Here is a 15,012-nt window from a genome sequence, read left to right as displayed (position 1 = left end):
GTCAAAACCAGTTCAGAGTCCAGGAGGTACAGTGTGGCAGGCAGGCTCGAGGTCAGGGCAGGCAGAATGGTCAGGCAGACGGGTACAGCGTCCAGAAAACAGGCAAGGGTCATAACCGGGAGGACTAGTAAAAGAGAATAGAAAAGGCAGGAGCACGCTGGTTGACTTGGAACATACAAGACGAACTGGCACAGAGAGACAGGGATAAATACACCAGGGATAACAAGCGACACCTGGAGGGGGTGGAGACAATAACAAGGACAGGTGAAACTGATCAGGGTGTAACACAACTGGGTTTTTGTCTAAAATATCCTGGTACTGGATAAAGTTCATGATGCCTTTGACTTTAACTAGGGCCCCAGGACAAGTGGAAGCAAACTAGCCCCATAAAATCAACCATAACATCATCCACCACCATATTTTACAGTAGGTATGGGGTTCTTGTCTGCTCATGCATTCTCATTTCGACACCAAACCCACCACTGGAGTGTGGCCCAAGAGCTCTATTTTCATGTCATGCCCCCTAGTTGATTCTCAATGTGAATTTACTGTGCCTTCAGAAAGTATTCACACCCCTTGAATTTTTCTACATTTTGTTGTGTTACAGCCTGATTTTAAAATTAATTACATTGAGATTTTTTTTGTCACTGGACTAGACACAATAACCCATAATGTCAAAGTGGAATTATTAAGTAAGCATTTTAAGATGAAATGTCTTGAGTCAAGTATTCAACCCCTTTCTTATGGCAAGCCTAAATAAGTTAAAGAGTAAATCTTTGGTTAACTTCTTAGTGATCCCTTCACGCGCCAATCCTGTTAACGGGATTGATTTGACAACACCCAGTGAAATAGCAGAGCGCCAAATTCAAAAACAGAAATACTCATAATAATCATTCATGAATCATAAGAGTGTTATACATCGGTTTAAAGATGAACTTCTTGTTAATCCAGCCACAGTGTCAGATTTCAAAAAGGCTTTACAGCGAAAGCAAACCATGCTATTATCTGAGGACAGCACCCCATCAAACAAACACATGAAAATCACATTTCAACCCGCCAGGCGCGACACAAAAGTCAGAAATAACTATATAATTCATACCTTACCTTTGAAGATCTTCTGTTGGCACCCCAATATGTCCATTAAACATCACAAATGGTTATTTTGTTCTATCAATTCTGTCATTATATCTCCAAAATGTCAATTTATTTGGCGCGTTTGACTCAGAAATACACCGGTTCCAACTCGCGCAACATGACTACAAAGTACCTGTTAAACTTGATCCAAACATTTCAAACAACTTTCCTAATCAATTTTTGGTGTTTTAAACGTAAATAATCCATAAAATTTAAGACGGATTAAACTGTGTTCAATACCGGACGAAACAGTACACTTGGCTATCCACCCAATTAGGAAATGGCTACTTCTTCATTCTCAAAGGAAAACATTCAACCAATTCCTAAAAGAATTGACATCTAGTGGAAGCGATAGGAACGTGCAAGCAAGTGCCTTAGAAATCTAGGATCCACATAGAAAATACATTGAAAAAGAGTGAACTCAAAAAAAGAAATCCTGGATGGTTTGTCCTCGGGGTTTTACCTGCCAAATAAGTTATGTTATACTCACAGACATAATTTTAACAGTTTTGAAACTTTTGAGTGTTTTCTATCCAAAATCTACCAATTATATGCATATCCTAGCTTCTGGCCTGAGTAGCAGGCCAGTTGTTACCTTGGGCACACTTTTCATCCGGACGTGAAAATAGTGCCCCCTAGAATTAAGAGTTTTAACATTACATTACATGTTACATTTGACATTTAAGTCATTTAGCAGACGCTCTTATCCAGAGCGACTTACAAATTGGTGCATTCACCTTATGATATCCAGTGGAACAACCACTTTACAATAGTGCATCTAACTCTTTTAAGGGGGGGGGGTGTAGAAGGATTACTTTATCCTATCCGGTATTCCTTAAAGAGGTGGGTTTCAGGTGTCTCCGGAAGGTGGTGATTGACTCCGCTGACCTGGCGTCCGTGAGGAGTTTGTTCACCATTGGGGTGCCAGAGCAGCGAACAGTTTTGACTGGGCTGAGCGGGAACTGTACTCCTCAGAGTAGGGAGGCGAGCAGGCCAGAGGTGGATGAACGCAGTGCCCTTGTTTGGTGTAGGGCCTGATAGAGCCTGAAGGTACGGAGGTGCCGTTCCCCTCACAGCTCCGAGGCAAGCACCATGGTCTTGTAGCGGATGCGAGCTTCAACTGGAAGCCAGTGGGAGAGACGGGAGGAGCGGCCGGGGTGACGTGAGAGAACTTGGGAAAGTTGAACACCAGACGGGCTGCGGCGTTCTGGATGAGTTGTAGGGGTTAATGGCACAGGCAGGGAGCCCAGCCAACAGCGAGTTGCAGTAATCCAGACGGGAGATGACAAGTGCCTGGATTAGGACCTGCGCCGCTTCCTGCGTGAGGCAGGGTCGTACTCTGCGAATGTTGTAGAGCATGAACCTACAGGAACGGGTCACCGCCTTGATGTTAGTTGAGAACGACAGGGTGTGTCCAGGATCACGCCAAGGTTCTTAGCACTCTGGGAGGAGGACACAATGGGAGTTGTCAACCGTGATGGCGAGATCATGGAACGGGCAGTCCTTCCCCGCGGAGGAAGAGCAGCTCCGTCTGCCGAGGTCAGCTTGAGTGGTGATCCGTCATCCACACTGATATGTCTGCCAGACATGCAGAGATGCGATTCACCACCTGGTTATCAGAGGGGGGAAAGGGAGAAGATTAATTGGGCTGTGCTCGTCTGCATAGCCAATGATAGGAGAGACCATGTGAGGATATGACAGAAGCCAAGTGACTTTGGTGATAGCGAGAATAGGAGAGGGCCTAGAACAGAGCCTGGGGGACACCAGTGGTGAGAGCACGTGGTGCGGAGACAGATTCTCGCCACGCCACCTGGTAGGAGCGACCTGTCAGGTAGGACGCAATCAAGCGTGGCCGCGCCGGAGATGCCAGCTCGGAGAGGGTGGAGAGGAGGATATGATGTTCACAGTATCAAAGGCAGCCGATAGGTCTAGAAGGATGAGAGCAGAGGAGAGAGAGTTAGCTTTAGCAGTGCGGAGCGCCTCCGTGACACAGAGAAGAGCAGTCTCAGTTGAATGACTAGTCTTGAAACCTGACTGATTTGGATCAAGAAGGTCATTCTGAGAGAGATAGCAGGAGAGCTGGCCAAGGACGGCACGTTCAAGAGTTTTGGAGAGAAAAGAAAGAAGGGATACTGGTCTGTAGTTGTTGACATCGGAGGGATCGAGTGTAGGTTTGTTCATAAAGGGATGCAACTCTCGCTCTCTTGAAGACGGAAGGGACGTAGCCAGCGGTCAAGGATGAGTTGATGAGCGAGGTGAGGTAAGGGAGAAGGTCTCCGGAAATGGTCTGGAGAAGAACAACAAGTAACAAGTCACATCTCATCTCTGTACCCCACACAAACAATTATCTGTAAAGGCCCCTCATTCGAGCAGTGACTTTCAAACACAGATTCAACCACAAAGACCAGGGATGTTTTCCATTGCCTCACAAAGAGGTGCACCTATTGGTAGATGGGTACATTTTTTTAAAGCAGATATTGAATATCCCTTTGATTATGGTGAAGTTATTATTTACACTTTGGATGGTTTATCAATACACCCAGTCACTACAAAGATACAGGCGTCCTTCCTAACTAAATTCTCGGAGAGGAATGAAACTGCTGAGTGATTTCACCATGAGGCCAATGGTGACTTTAAAACAGTTAGAGTTTAATGGCTGTAATAAGCGAAAACAGTAACAACATTGTAGTTACTCCACAATACTAATCTAAATGACGGAGTGGAAATAAATATGCCTGTACAGAGTAATATATTTCAAAACATGCATCCTGTGTGCAACAAGGCACGAAAGTAATACTGCAAAAAATGTGTCAAAGCAATTCACTTTTTGTCCTGAATACAAAGTGTTATGTTTGGGGCAAATCCAATATAACACATTACTGAGTACTACTCCATATTTTCAAGCAATAGTGGTGGCTGCATCATGTTATGGGCATGCTTGTAATCGTTAAGAACTAGGGAGTTTTTCAGGATAAAAAATTAACTAAATGGAGCTCAGCACAGGCATAATCCTAGAGGAAAACCTGGTTCAGTCTGCTTTCCATCAGACACTGGGAGAGGTTTTCACCTTTCAGCAGGACAATAATCTAAAAAACAAGTCCAAATCTACACTGGAGTTGCTTACCAAGAAGACAGTGAATGTTCCTGTGTCCGAGTTACAGTTTTGGCTTTAATCCGCTTGAAAATCTATAGACCTGAAAATGGTTGTCTAGCAATTATCAAGAACAACCAATTTGACAGAGCTTGAAGAATTTTGAAAAGAGTAGTTGGCAAATGTTGCACAATCCAGGTGTGGAACACTCTTAGAGACTTACCCAGAAAGACTCCGCTGTAATCTCTGCCAAAGGTGCTTCTACAAAATACTGAATCAATATTTATGTCAAATAGATATTCATGTGTTTCATTTTCAATAAATGTGCAAAAACTTCTAAAAACATGTTTTCCAGTTTTACAAACATGTTTCATTATGGGGTAGTGTGTGTAGATAGGTGATATAAATATTTTGTTCATTTTGAATTCAGGCTGTAACAAAAACATTTGGAATAAGTCAAGGGGTATGAATAATTTTTTTATTGACCCAGTGCCTGAATATACACTACTGGTCAAAAGTTTTAGAACACCTACTCATTCAAGGGTTTTTCTTTATTTTTATTTTTTTTTACATCATAGTGAAGACAACTATGAAATAACACATTGAATCATGTAGTAACCAAAAAAGTGTAAAACAAATCAAAATATATTTGATATTTGATATTCTTCAAATAGCCACCCTTTGCCTTGATGACAGATTTGAACACTCCTGGCATTCTCTCAACCAGCTTCATGTGGTAGTCATCTGGACTGCATTTCAATTAACAGGTGTGCCTTGTTAAAAGTTAATTTGTGGAATTTCTTTCCTTCTTAAAATGGATTTGAGCCGATCAGTTGTGTTGTGACAAGGTAGGGGTGGTATACAGAAGATAGCCATATTTGGTAAAAGACCAAGTCCATATTATGGCAAGCCCATATACAGGACTTAAAAATGCAAGTTTAATTTGATCGAGTTAACTCAATGTGTTGAATTAGGTTCATGGGGGTTTATTCAGATCTTTGTAGTTTTGTGGTTGTGAATCCAGGGCCATATTCATAAAACATCTCAGAGTAGGAGTGCTGATCTAGGATCATTTTTGCCTTTTAGATCATATTGAATAAGATTACATGAACAGGACCTGGACCTGATCCTAGATCAGCACTCCTACTCTGATATACTTTATGAACACTCCTCTTCCTCAGGTCTGGTGTCTATGTCCACGTTGACCCTGCTGGCATACGAGCGGTACAACGCGGTGTGTAAGCCCATGGCAGGCTTCAAGATGAACGTACGTCGGAGCTACCAGGGGCTCCTGGGTGTCTGGCTGTTCTGTTTGTGCTGGGCTGTGGCCCCGCTGCTGGGCTGGAGCTCTTACGGCCCCGAGGGGGTCTAGACATCCTGCTGTCTGGGCTGGGTAGGAGAGGTCTCTATAATGTCATATAACTTGTTATAAGCATGTATGAACCTTTTATCATGCTGGAGCTCCCACCCCAAGGGCGTCCAGACATCCATCCTGGGCTGGGAGAGAAGAGGAAGGTAACACTTTATTAAAAGGCTTGGTAACTTTATATAAGCATGAGCCTTTATAATGTCTTGTAACAACACATTTGTCCAGACACCCTGCTTCCTTGGCTGGCAGGACTGGTTGGTAACACTGAGTACTTTTCAGACCTTTTATTGAAAAGGTAAGGCAGTGTAGATTAGAATGAGGAAAGTGAGGAGAGTTTGCCACGAGCGCATGTAGGCTATGTGTTGAAGGTCATGGTTGGTAACACTTCTTAAAGCATCCAGGTATAATGTCTTATAACAGGGCTTATAATGTGTTATGTCTCTCTAGGTCCTGGAGCAACTACAGCTACCTCGTCCGCTACACACTGCTGTGCTTCCTCCTGCCTGTAGCCAACATCATCTACTGCTACACCAAGGTCCTCACATCCATGAGCAAGGTACACATAAATATTGTCCATCAGTCAGCTCCACAACTCTCTCTGTCTATATGCTGTTGCAATTGAGCTGGGGATGAGGTCAAGTCCCCATGTCCCTTAGAGCCCTCACTGTGTTCTACAGGAGCACCATCGAGAGCATACTGTCGGGCTGCATCACAGCCTGGTACGGCAACTCCACAAATGCGGACCGCAAGGCGCTTAAGAGGGTGAAGGGATGTAAACAAATGTGTGCACAACATTTGAGAGAAATACGCTTTTTGTGCGTATGGAACATTTCTGGGATCTTTTATTTCAGCTCATGAAAGATGGGACCAACACTTTACATGATGCGTTTATGTTTTTGTTCGGTAGTTCAGGGCCTCCGGAGGGAAATCAACTGTGTTCTACTGTATGCTCACTAGTATGTGAATGCCTGTCCGGTTTCCTGTCCGGTAGCCCTGTCCGGTTTCTCTCCCTCTTCTTCCAGCTGAAGAGGAGCTCCAGTGTGGAGCTCCAGGAGAATACTTTTTGTAGTGGAAAATGAAACATTTGTGTTTCTTATTGGACAGTTCCATGTAGTTCCTCCTTTTTTCAGTCTGTTTTCTTCCGGTAGATACCTAATGAACACAACCCTGTCGTGGGGTGTTGTCTTCTTTTTCATCTTTCTATTCCTCTCCTTCCTCCTTCTCCCCCAGCTGAACCGTACTGTGGCGTTGCAGGGAGGGCGTCCCAGCCTGGAGGAGAATAAGCGAGATGTGAGGATGGTGTTGACCATGATCGGGGCTGCCTTCATCTGCTGGTCTACTCTACACAGCCCTGTCTGTGGTGGTGGACCCAGAGCTCCACATCCCTCCACTGTTGGCTACCATGCCTATGTACTTTGCCAAGACCAGTCCTGTCAAAAACCCTATAATCTATTTCCTAAGTAACAAGCAGGTATGTGTAGGAGTGCCAGAAAAACACTAGAGTGAGGACACGCCACATCAATTGAGTTTCTAGATTATTGAAGGAGACTGCTATATATCAGTTCCAGTGGAGGCTCCCCAGAGGAGGAAGGGAAGGACCACCTTCCTTAGTGAATTTCATAAAAATGTACATGGTAAAACATTTATAAAGTTATAATTGTTAGATAAAACTATATTAAATATAATCACGTCACCAAATAACTGATTGAAACACAGTCTACATTATCCCGAACAGCACTCTGTAGGGTAGCACCATGGTGTAGCTGGAAGACAGCTAGCTTCCGTTCTCCTCTGGGTACATTGACTTCAATACAAAACCTAGGAAGCTCATGATTCTCACCCCCTTCCATAAACTTACACAGTAATTATGACAACTTCCGGAGGACGTCCTCCAGAGCTCTTCCAGCATGAACTGACATGTTGTCCATCCAATCAAACGATCAGATAATGAATCTAGTACTGAAAGCATACGCTACAGCTAGCTAACGCGGCAGTGTATAAAATGAGGTGAGTAGTTGACTCAAAGAGAGAAGGACAATAGTTAAACAGTTTTTAACAAATGCATTTCTTTCAAAATGAAGGAGAAGCAAGTGAGAAAGAGAGAAACTTTCAGTTTCACTTACTTAGCAAGCAGGTACAGCTAGCTAGTTTAGCCTACTGAAACACCCTGCTCAAACAGAGGGATTATATGTTAGCTAGCTGGCTATGACTCTCCAACACAACACTGGAACTCTTCCAAGTCAAGGTAAGCTTTTGGTATTACTAATGTATTGCCCCTTGTGCACGCCGGTGTAACTGCTTACTGACTGTACACTAACGTTACTGCATGATTGTAGCAGATTTACTAACAAGCTATGGTGACTATGGCATTACTTTAGCTAATATGGTGACAACGATGTAGGCTGTTTGTAGAGGTTTGGCTGGGAAAGGTTGTTTCGCATGGTCACATACAGCTGATTTGTTGTGCATTGAAGTCCACAAGTGAAGGGAAGATAAGGAATACAACGTGGCTGTTAACTCTGTTTACGTGTGATCAGGGGTGTATTCATTCCGTCGATTCTGTTTCTTAACTATATCACTATATTATCTACATTCAGGCAAGAGTGTGCAAGGCGGTATTGAATGTCGCTGTCTGTCACCTCAAATCTCTCGACCTGTGTGCTCCTACAATTGTAAACTTTCATTCATAGGCTAGGTTGTAGCAACCTCATGATGGGTATAGGGAACATTTTGGTTTCATGTAGTTGCCTAAACCTATTGATGTTACATTGAGCTGGGTGAATGGAATCTGAATGACAGTCTTCCAATATGCTGTAATAGAAATAAGGCCATGCTCATGAATTTTTTTTTCCCTCGTCTCAAATGGCACTGAGCGCCGCTGATCAGTTCCCTGTGGTCTTAATTCAATTAAGATATACATTTACATTATTAAGTAGATGACATTCTTATCCAGAGCGATTTACTATCAGTAATGTCTTGTGGATTGTCTGGTGTATTGAAGATTGTATGAATTTATTCATAGTTTTTTACCAGACATTTTGTACGTGGTTTGCAAACAGTTGGCATCTGTCTGTACTCCCTGTAGTTCCGTGATGCCACTCTAGAGGTCCTCTCCTGTGGACACTGCATCCACCACGGCCCGGCCACCGACACCCTCACCATGCACTCAATGACCCTGATGAGAACCGTGGGCACAGGGAGCCGAGGGATCAGCATCCACAGCAAGGTGCTGCCTCTGTGAATCCTCTCTCCTTTGTCTCCTCCATCACTCCACCGGAAACAGAAATAGGAACCTAGAAGTATCACAGTGGTCTGGGTACATCCCGGCCCGGCCCAATCAAGGGGGAGAGGAGAGAATAGCTTCCTCCTCATCCTCAGGCCATATAAAGTAGTCCCCATACAATTCCACTTCATTTAGTCTCAGCAAGACCTCAAGCCACACAAAGTAGTCCCAACCCTGCAATTCCACGTCAGTCATCAGCCAAGACCGCCTCCTCAGTGCTATCAAAATGGGAATGAGCGCGCAACAGATCAGTGTACTGTCTACACTCGGTCTGTTGTTTTTCTGAAATAGTTTTTCTGAAATAGTTTTTAATCATAACAACAACATCTTTAACTATTGGAAGTTCTGATAGCTAAGGATTCCTCGACGTAGCTGGCTTTTTCGGCTTGGTCTGCAAGTTTGTGTCCCGGATTCCTGCTAAAAAAAACAGTTAGCGGTTAGCCATCATGTTAACAGAGCAAGATAACGCTAACAGTGCTAGAGTCAAAACACCAGTGGTATTTGTGTCTTTGTCTGGGCTCAAATGCGCTAGGTGTGAGATGATGTCTATGCAAGAGGAGGAAAATAAGGTGTAACTAATAAATTAACATTAATTATTTGTCTGTTCCAAATGTATCATCAACCAGCATAGGGAAGAGATTATCCAGCTATTTCAGATGCCAGAAAAACAAGATGTGCTTTCTAAGTACTTTGATTCAACCCAGGGGTCGGTGAGAATTTTAGTTCTGAATGCCTCCTACAGCCAAGGGGTCGATGAGTCGGGCGGTACTGACCTGCTCCAATCCACTGGACAGATGGTAAGCTCAACTCCGCAGCAGGTAGCCTAGTGGTTAGAGCATTGGACTAGTAACTGAAAGGTTGCAAGATCAAATCCCCGAGCTGACAAGGTAAAAATCTGTTGTTCTGCCCCTGAACAAGGCAGTTAACCCACTGTTCCTAGGCCGTCATTGACAATTAGTTTTAAATAAAGTTAAGTAAAGGTTAAAAACAATCTGGGGAGAAGTGCCTTGGTCAGGGTGACCAAGAACCCTATGGTCACTCTGACAGAGCTCTAGAGTTCCTCTGTGGAGATGGGAGAACCTTCCAGAAGGACAACCATCTCTGCAGCACTCAACCAATCAGGCGTTTATGGTAGTGGCCAGATGGAAGCCACTCTTCAGTAAATGCCATATGACAGCCCACTTGCAGTTTGCCAAAAGGCACCTAAAGGACTCTCAGACCATGAGAAACAAGATTCTCTAGTCTGAAACCAAGATTAAACCCTTTGGCCTGAATGCAAAGTGTCACGTCTGGAGGAAACCTGGCACCATCCCTATAGTGAAGCATGGTGGTGGCAGCATCATGCTGTGGGGATGTTTTCAGCGACAGGGATTGGGAGACTAGTCAGGATCGAGGGAAAGATGAACGGATCAAAGTACAGAGAGAACCTTGATGAAAACCTGCTCCAGAGCGCTCTGGACCTCAGACTGGGGCGACGGTTCACCTTCCAACAGAACAACAGCTATAAACAAACAGCCAAGACAACGGAGAAGTGGCTTTGGGACAAGTCTCAATGTCCTTTAGTGGCCCAGCCAGAGCCCGGACTTGAACCCGACCAAACATCTCTGGAGAGACCTGAAAATAGCTGTGTAGCGACACTCCCTATCCAACCTGACAGAGCTTGAGGGGATCTGCAGAAAAGAATGGGAGAAACTCCCAAAATACAGGTGTGCCAAGCTTGTAGCGTCATACCCAAGAAGACTCGATGCTGTAATCACTTCCAAAGGTGATATGTAAATGTCATATTTTATTTTTTATTTTTAATACATTTGCAAAAAATAAATTAAACCTGTGTTTGCTTTGTCATTATGTGGTATTGTGTGCAGATTGATGATGGGGGAAAACAATTTAATTAATTGTCTGTAACATAACAAAATGTGGAAAAAGTCACGAGTTCTGAATACTTTCCAAGTGCACCGTATGTCCAGAGTCATATTCTTGTTAGGTTGAGAGAGGATCTCACGTCAGATGATGTGGAAGTAATATGGCTACAGGTTCATCTGCCTCACCTAAAGCCTATTCTCGTAGGAAGTTAATATAGACCACCAAATGCTAAAGATCAGTAATTGGACTATATGTGTGAAATGTAGGATAATGTATGTGATATCAACAGGGAAGTATATTTTCTGGATGACATAAATATTGCAAACAATTTAGAATCCTCCAACCTGATAGCCTACTCCCAACCGTCATGTTGTACATCGCCATATTTTCCATTCCATCCTAACAGAATGGGTTTTGTTTTTCATGGAATAGAAACACCATAATATTATTCAAATTAATTTAGCAAGTACCAGTCAAAAGTTTGGAATCATCTACTCATTCCAGGATTTTTATTTGTACTATTTTCTACATTGTAAAATAATAGTGAAGACATCACAACTTTGAAATAACACCAATCTCCCGTGTGCCCTGCATTCTGTAGTACAGACATGGCCTGCTCTCCCTTTTGTAAAGAATTAGGCACTTTCCCATGTTAACTACAGTATGTATTGTAGACTGCACAGTAGCCTAATGAACAAATATACACATTTGGTTAATAATGCTAAAAAATATTCTTTCAAAATGCAGATGTTGATTTAGTTATGGATCCATAACGAATTACTATGGGAATAAATGTTACTGATTTACATAAATATTGGAACAAAGTTGTCTAATGAAGGCAAACTATTTAGAATCCTCCAATCCTGTAGCCTACTCCCGTCACGTTGTACAGCGCCATATTTCCATTCCATCCTAATTTAAACCCTGAGTGTTTTGTTTTTCATTTTTCTCTGAATAGAAACACCATAATATTAAGCCAAATTTCTTAAATCAATCCTATATACTATGTTATTACAAAAAAGGTTTTAAATCATCTGGTAATGCCAATACGGAATACTATCAAATGCTTCTCAAAGATGCCCTCTGGTGGTCAAACTAGCAATAACTTGCAGTAACAGAACAAAGGCTGACAATTAAATGACGTGCCACAGAATGCTGCGGCAGCACGCAAGGTGTGCCGCAGTATGACACACTTTTAAAGGAGGAACCACTGCACAAAGGGAATCCCAGCTGCGTAACGCAAGCCTACCAGACGGGCTGGCTAAATGCTTTTTATGCTTGCTTCAAAGCAAGCAACACTGAAGAAAGCTTGAGAGCACCAGCTGTTCCGGACGACTGTGTGATCACACTCTCCGTAGCTGATGTGAGTAAGAACGCAAAGGTAACCTTCCAAAATACCGCCCCATAGCACTCAAGTCTGTACCCATGAAGTGCTTTGAAATGCTGCTCATGGCTCACCATCATCCCGGAAACCCTAGACCCACTCCAATTCGCTTACCGCCCCAACAGGTCGACAGATGACGCAATCTCAATTTCACTCCACACTGTCCTTTCCCACCTGGACAAAAGGAACACCTATATGAGAATGACCCTGGGACTAAACATCTCCGCAACTGGATCCTGGACTTCCTGATGGGCCGCACCCAGGTGGTAAGGGTAGGCAACAACACATCTGCCATGCTGATCCTCAACACGTGGTCCCCTCAGGGGTGCGTGCTCATTCTATCATCATTGAGGTCCAACGCACGCCAATGTTAAGTTGCAATACTGAGTTTAAGAGTACCTAGGGGTTATATATTTTTATTTCTGTATGTTGTGTAACTGATCATTCATTCTTATTACACGGGAGAACATTCTAGAAACAGTAGTCTAAGCTTGAAATATTTACTAGTAATATCGCTAGCGTTTTGCATTTTCCCCTAGTGAGTCAATATCATACAAGTTAATTTACTGAGATGGTCTTTTCACCACTATGCTCATGCCAATCTGAATCTTTGGTGAGAGGGTTACACAACAATATGTACCTAAAGATCTTATAGTACTCTTAGCATTGTTGGCTTCCTTACACATCAAAAAATCCTCACCCTTTGCCAGATCAATAAAGTGTTTATGCCTCATTAGTTTTGGCTGTGCCCCTCAGTGTGTGTCAAATCAAGAGGGGTACCAGGCTCTCAGGTAATATAAAGTGTGTCCTTGTTTGGGTACCAGGCTGGCTGGCTGCCTCTCAGGTGGGTTAACAGCTGTCACACATTTTCAGCAGTTAATGAACACTGAGGTGTTACCTGCTGTGCTGTGGGACCTAGACCAAAATGTGGACCAAAATAAACAGGCTTTCTACTGCTATGGTTCAGTCTCTCTAGTGTTGTTACACGGATCAGTTGAGCTACAGGCAGGCGTGACAGAGCCTTACTTCATCCCCTGTCTCTTAATCACGTGTGTGTGTCTGCCTGTGTTAATCAAAGACTCCTGGTCTGTCTCTGTAGGCCCTCCACCCTGGACCAACCAGTGGGTCTGTCAGGCCCTCACACGCCCTCCAGCCCCCCTGGATAGACAGGCTAGGAGACCTCATTATTACCCTGTACAGAGTCTTACTCACTGGGCCAAGTTTCACAGCCTGGGGTCCATCTATGGCTGCGCTGTGTCTCAAATGGTACCCTATGGGCCCTGGTCAAAAATACTGCACTATATAGGGAATAGGATGCCATTTGGAAAACAGCCTATGTCAAGAACTTCACAGCCGGGCATCAAGGGCTAAAGTTATGAAACCAATACAACGAGAGAGAGAGTTTGCGTTTCACTTGTTGTCTAGAATGAACACATAAGCATTAGATAACTTGTGAACTCTCTAAACTGCAATGAAACCAGTACCACCACCATTATTATAAACATCAGCTGTAAGAAATAAATTAAGAGACTTAGCTTGGTCTTATCGAGTGTTTTAATATAACTATTTATTTATTCTATCCGCTGCACCAAAACACACAATTCAATTTGTGAATTTTTCACCTTCTCCTTATCAATCTATATATTTTGTCCATAATAGGATCAATTAAATTCGCAGTGTCCTCTTCAATTTACATCTTCACATCATGTACCATTTTATATTTATTTATCTCCCCCATCAGTCTCTCATGTTGTCACTCACAAACCTCATGAGTCTTAGACACATTCAATGGGAGCATGCAAAATGCAAAACTCCACCAGTTATGAACAGAACTACTATATTATGTGTTACAACTGTCTTAACTAAACCTAGAAATCAGAGGAGTTATGGTATAAGGGTGTTTTATGAAGATACCACTGAGAAATATATTTACCAACAATGTACAGCTTGTACTATTTTAACACAGTAAGTCTACCTAGGTCTTGCTTTTAAAGAATGTTTAAAAAAAGGACATTATGGCTTCTGTTTCTTAACCCATTGGCCTCTTTTGACAAGTATTCAAATGCAACCGACCTTAAAAGGGGAATTTCAGGATTTTACAGCTGATGTAAAATGGTTCATCACCCTTGTAGTCTATGGGCAATTGTAATCCATGGTTTGGTTTTCATTAAACAGCCACTACAAACTTCAGCTAACTTTAGCCACCACAATCAATGGAAGTGATAGGAGCATGTGAGCATGTTCTAAAATGCTGAACTTCCTCATTAATAGTTCATGTCTAGATCTTCATACGTAGGAAGATAGGACAGTGATTTCTCTCCAGGTTTAGATTGACACATCTACATGGATTCTAGTAGTGGCAGTGCTTTCCTATTTGTAATAACTTATTTATACTATACAACTTTATTTCTACCTGGTAGCTAACATCTACTTTTTATAACTTCAATGAACGTCAGTTGAGGTAAAAATTAATTCTGAGAAATTGTTGTGAAATTGATGCTACATCAATGTTCCTATCAGTAAGTCAGGTACGCACTTACAGTCAAGCTATACATCGATGGAGAACATCAGAATTTAGAATATCAGAATTTCACTTTGAATATTTCACAAACAGTTTCAGTACGGGGGAAAATATACTCATCAAGCTGACCCACCGCCAAACCGGTCATGCTGGAGAATGTTGCAGGCAGCAGAACGTTCTCCACGGCGTCTCCAGACTCTGTCACGTCTGTCACATGTGCTCATGTGCTCAGTGTGAACCTGCTTTCATCTGTGAAGAGCACAGGGCGCCAGTGGCGAATTTGCCAATCTTGGTGTTCTCTGGCAAATGCCAAACGTCCTGCACGGTGTTGGGCTGTAAGCACAACCCGCCACCTGGTGGACGTCGG

General features: G+C 43.0%; 1 pseudogene; it reads left to right on the top strand.

Moving 5' to 3' along the window:
* Nucleotides 1-3,585: 3,585 nt before the first annotated feature.
* Nucleotides 3,586-13,290, top strand: LOC111952251 (pinopsin-like; annotated as a pseudogene).
* The last annotated feature ends 1,722 nt before the right edge of the window (nt 13,291-15,012 follow it).

This window comes from Salvelinus sp. IW2-2015, linkage group LG26 (genome assembly GCF_002910315.2).
Source record: "Salvelinus sp. IW2-2015 linkage group LG26, ASM291031v2, whole genome shotgun sequence".
Lineage (NCBI taxonomy): Eukaryota > Metazoa > Chordata > Actinopteri > Salmoniformes > Salmonidae > Salvelinus > Salvelinus sp. IW2-2015.
The sequence above is the reverse complement of the archived record's forward strand: the minus strand, read 5'-3'. Positions and strand labels throughout refer to the sequence as shown.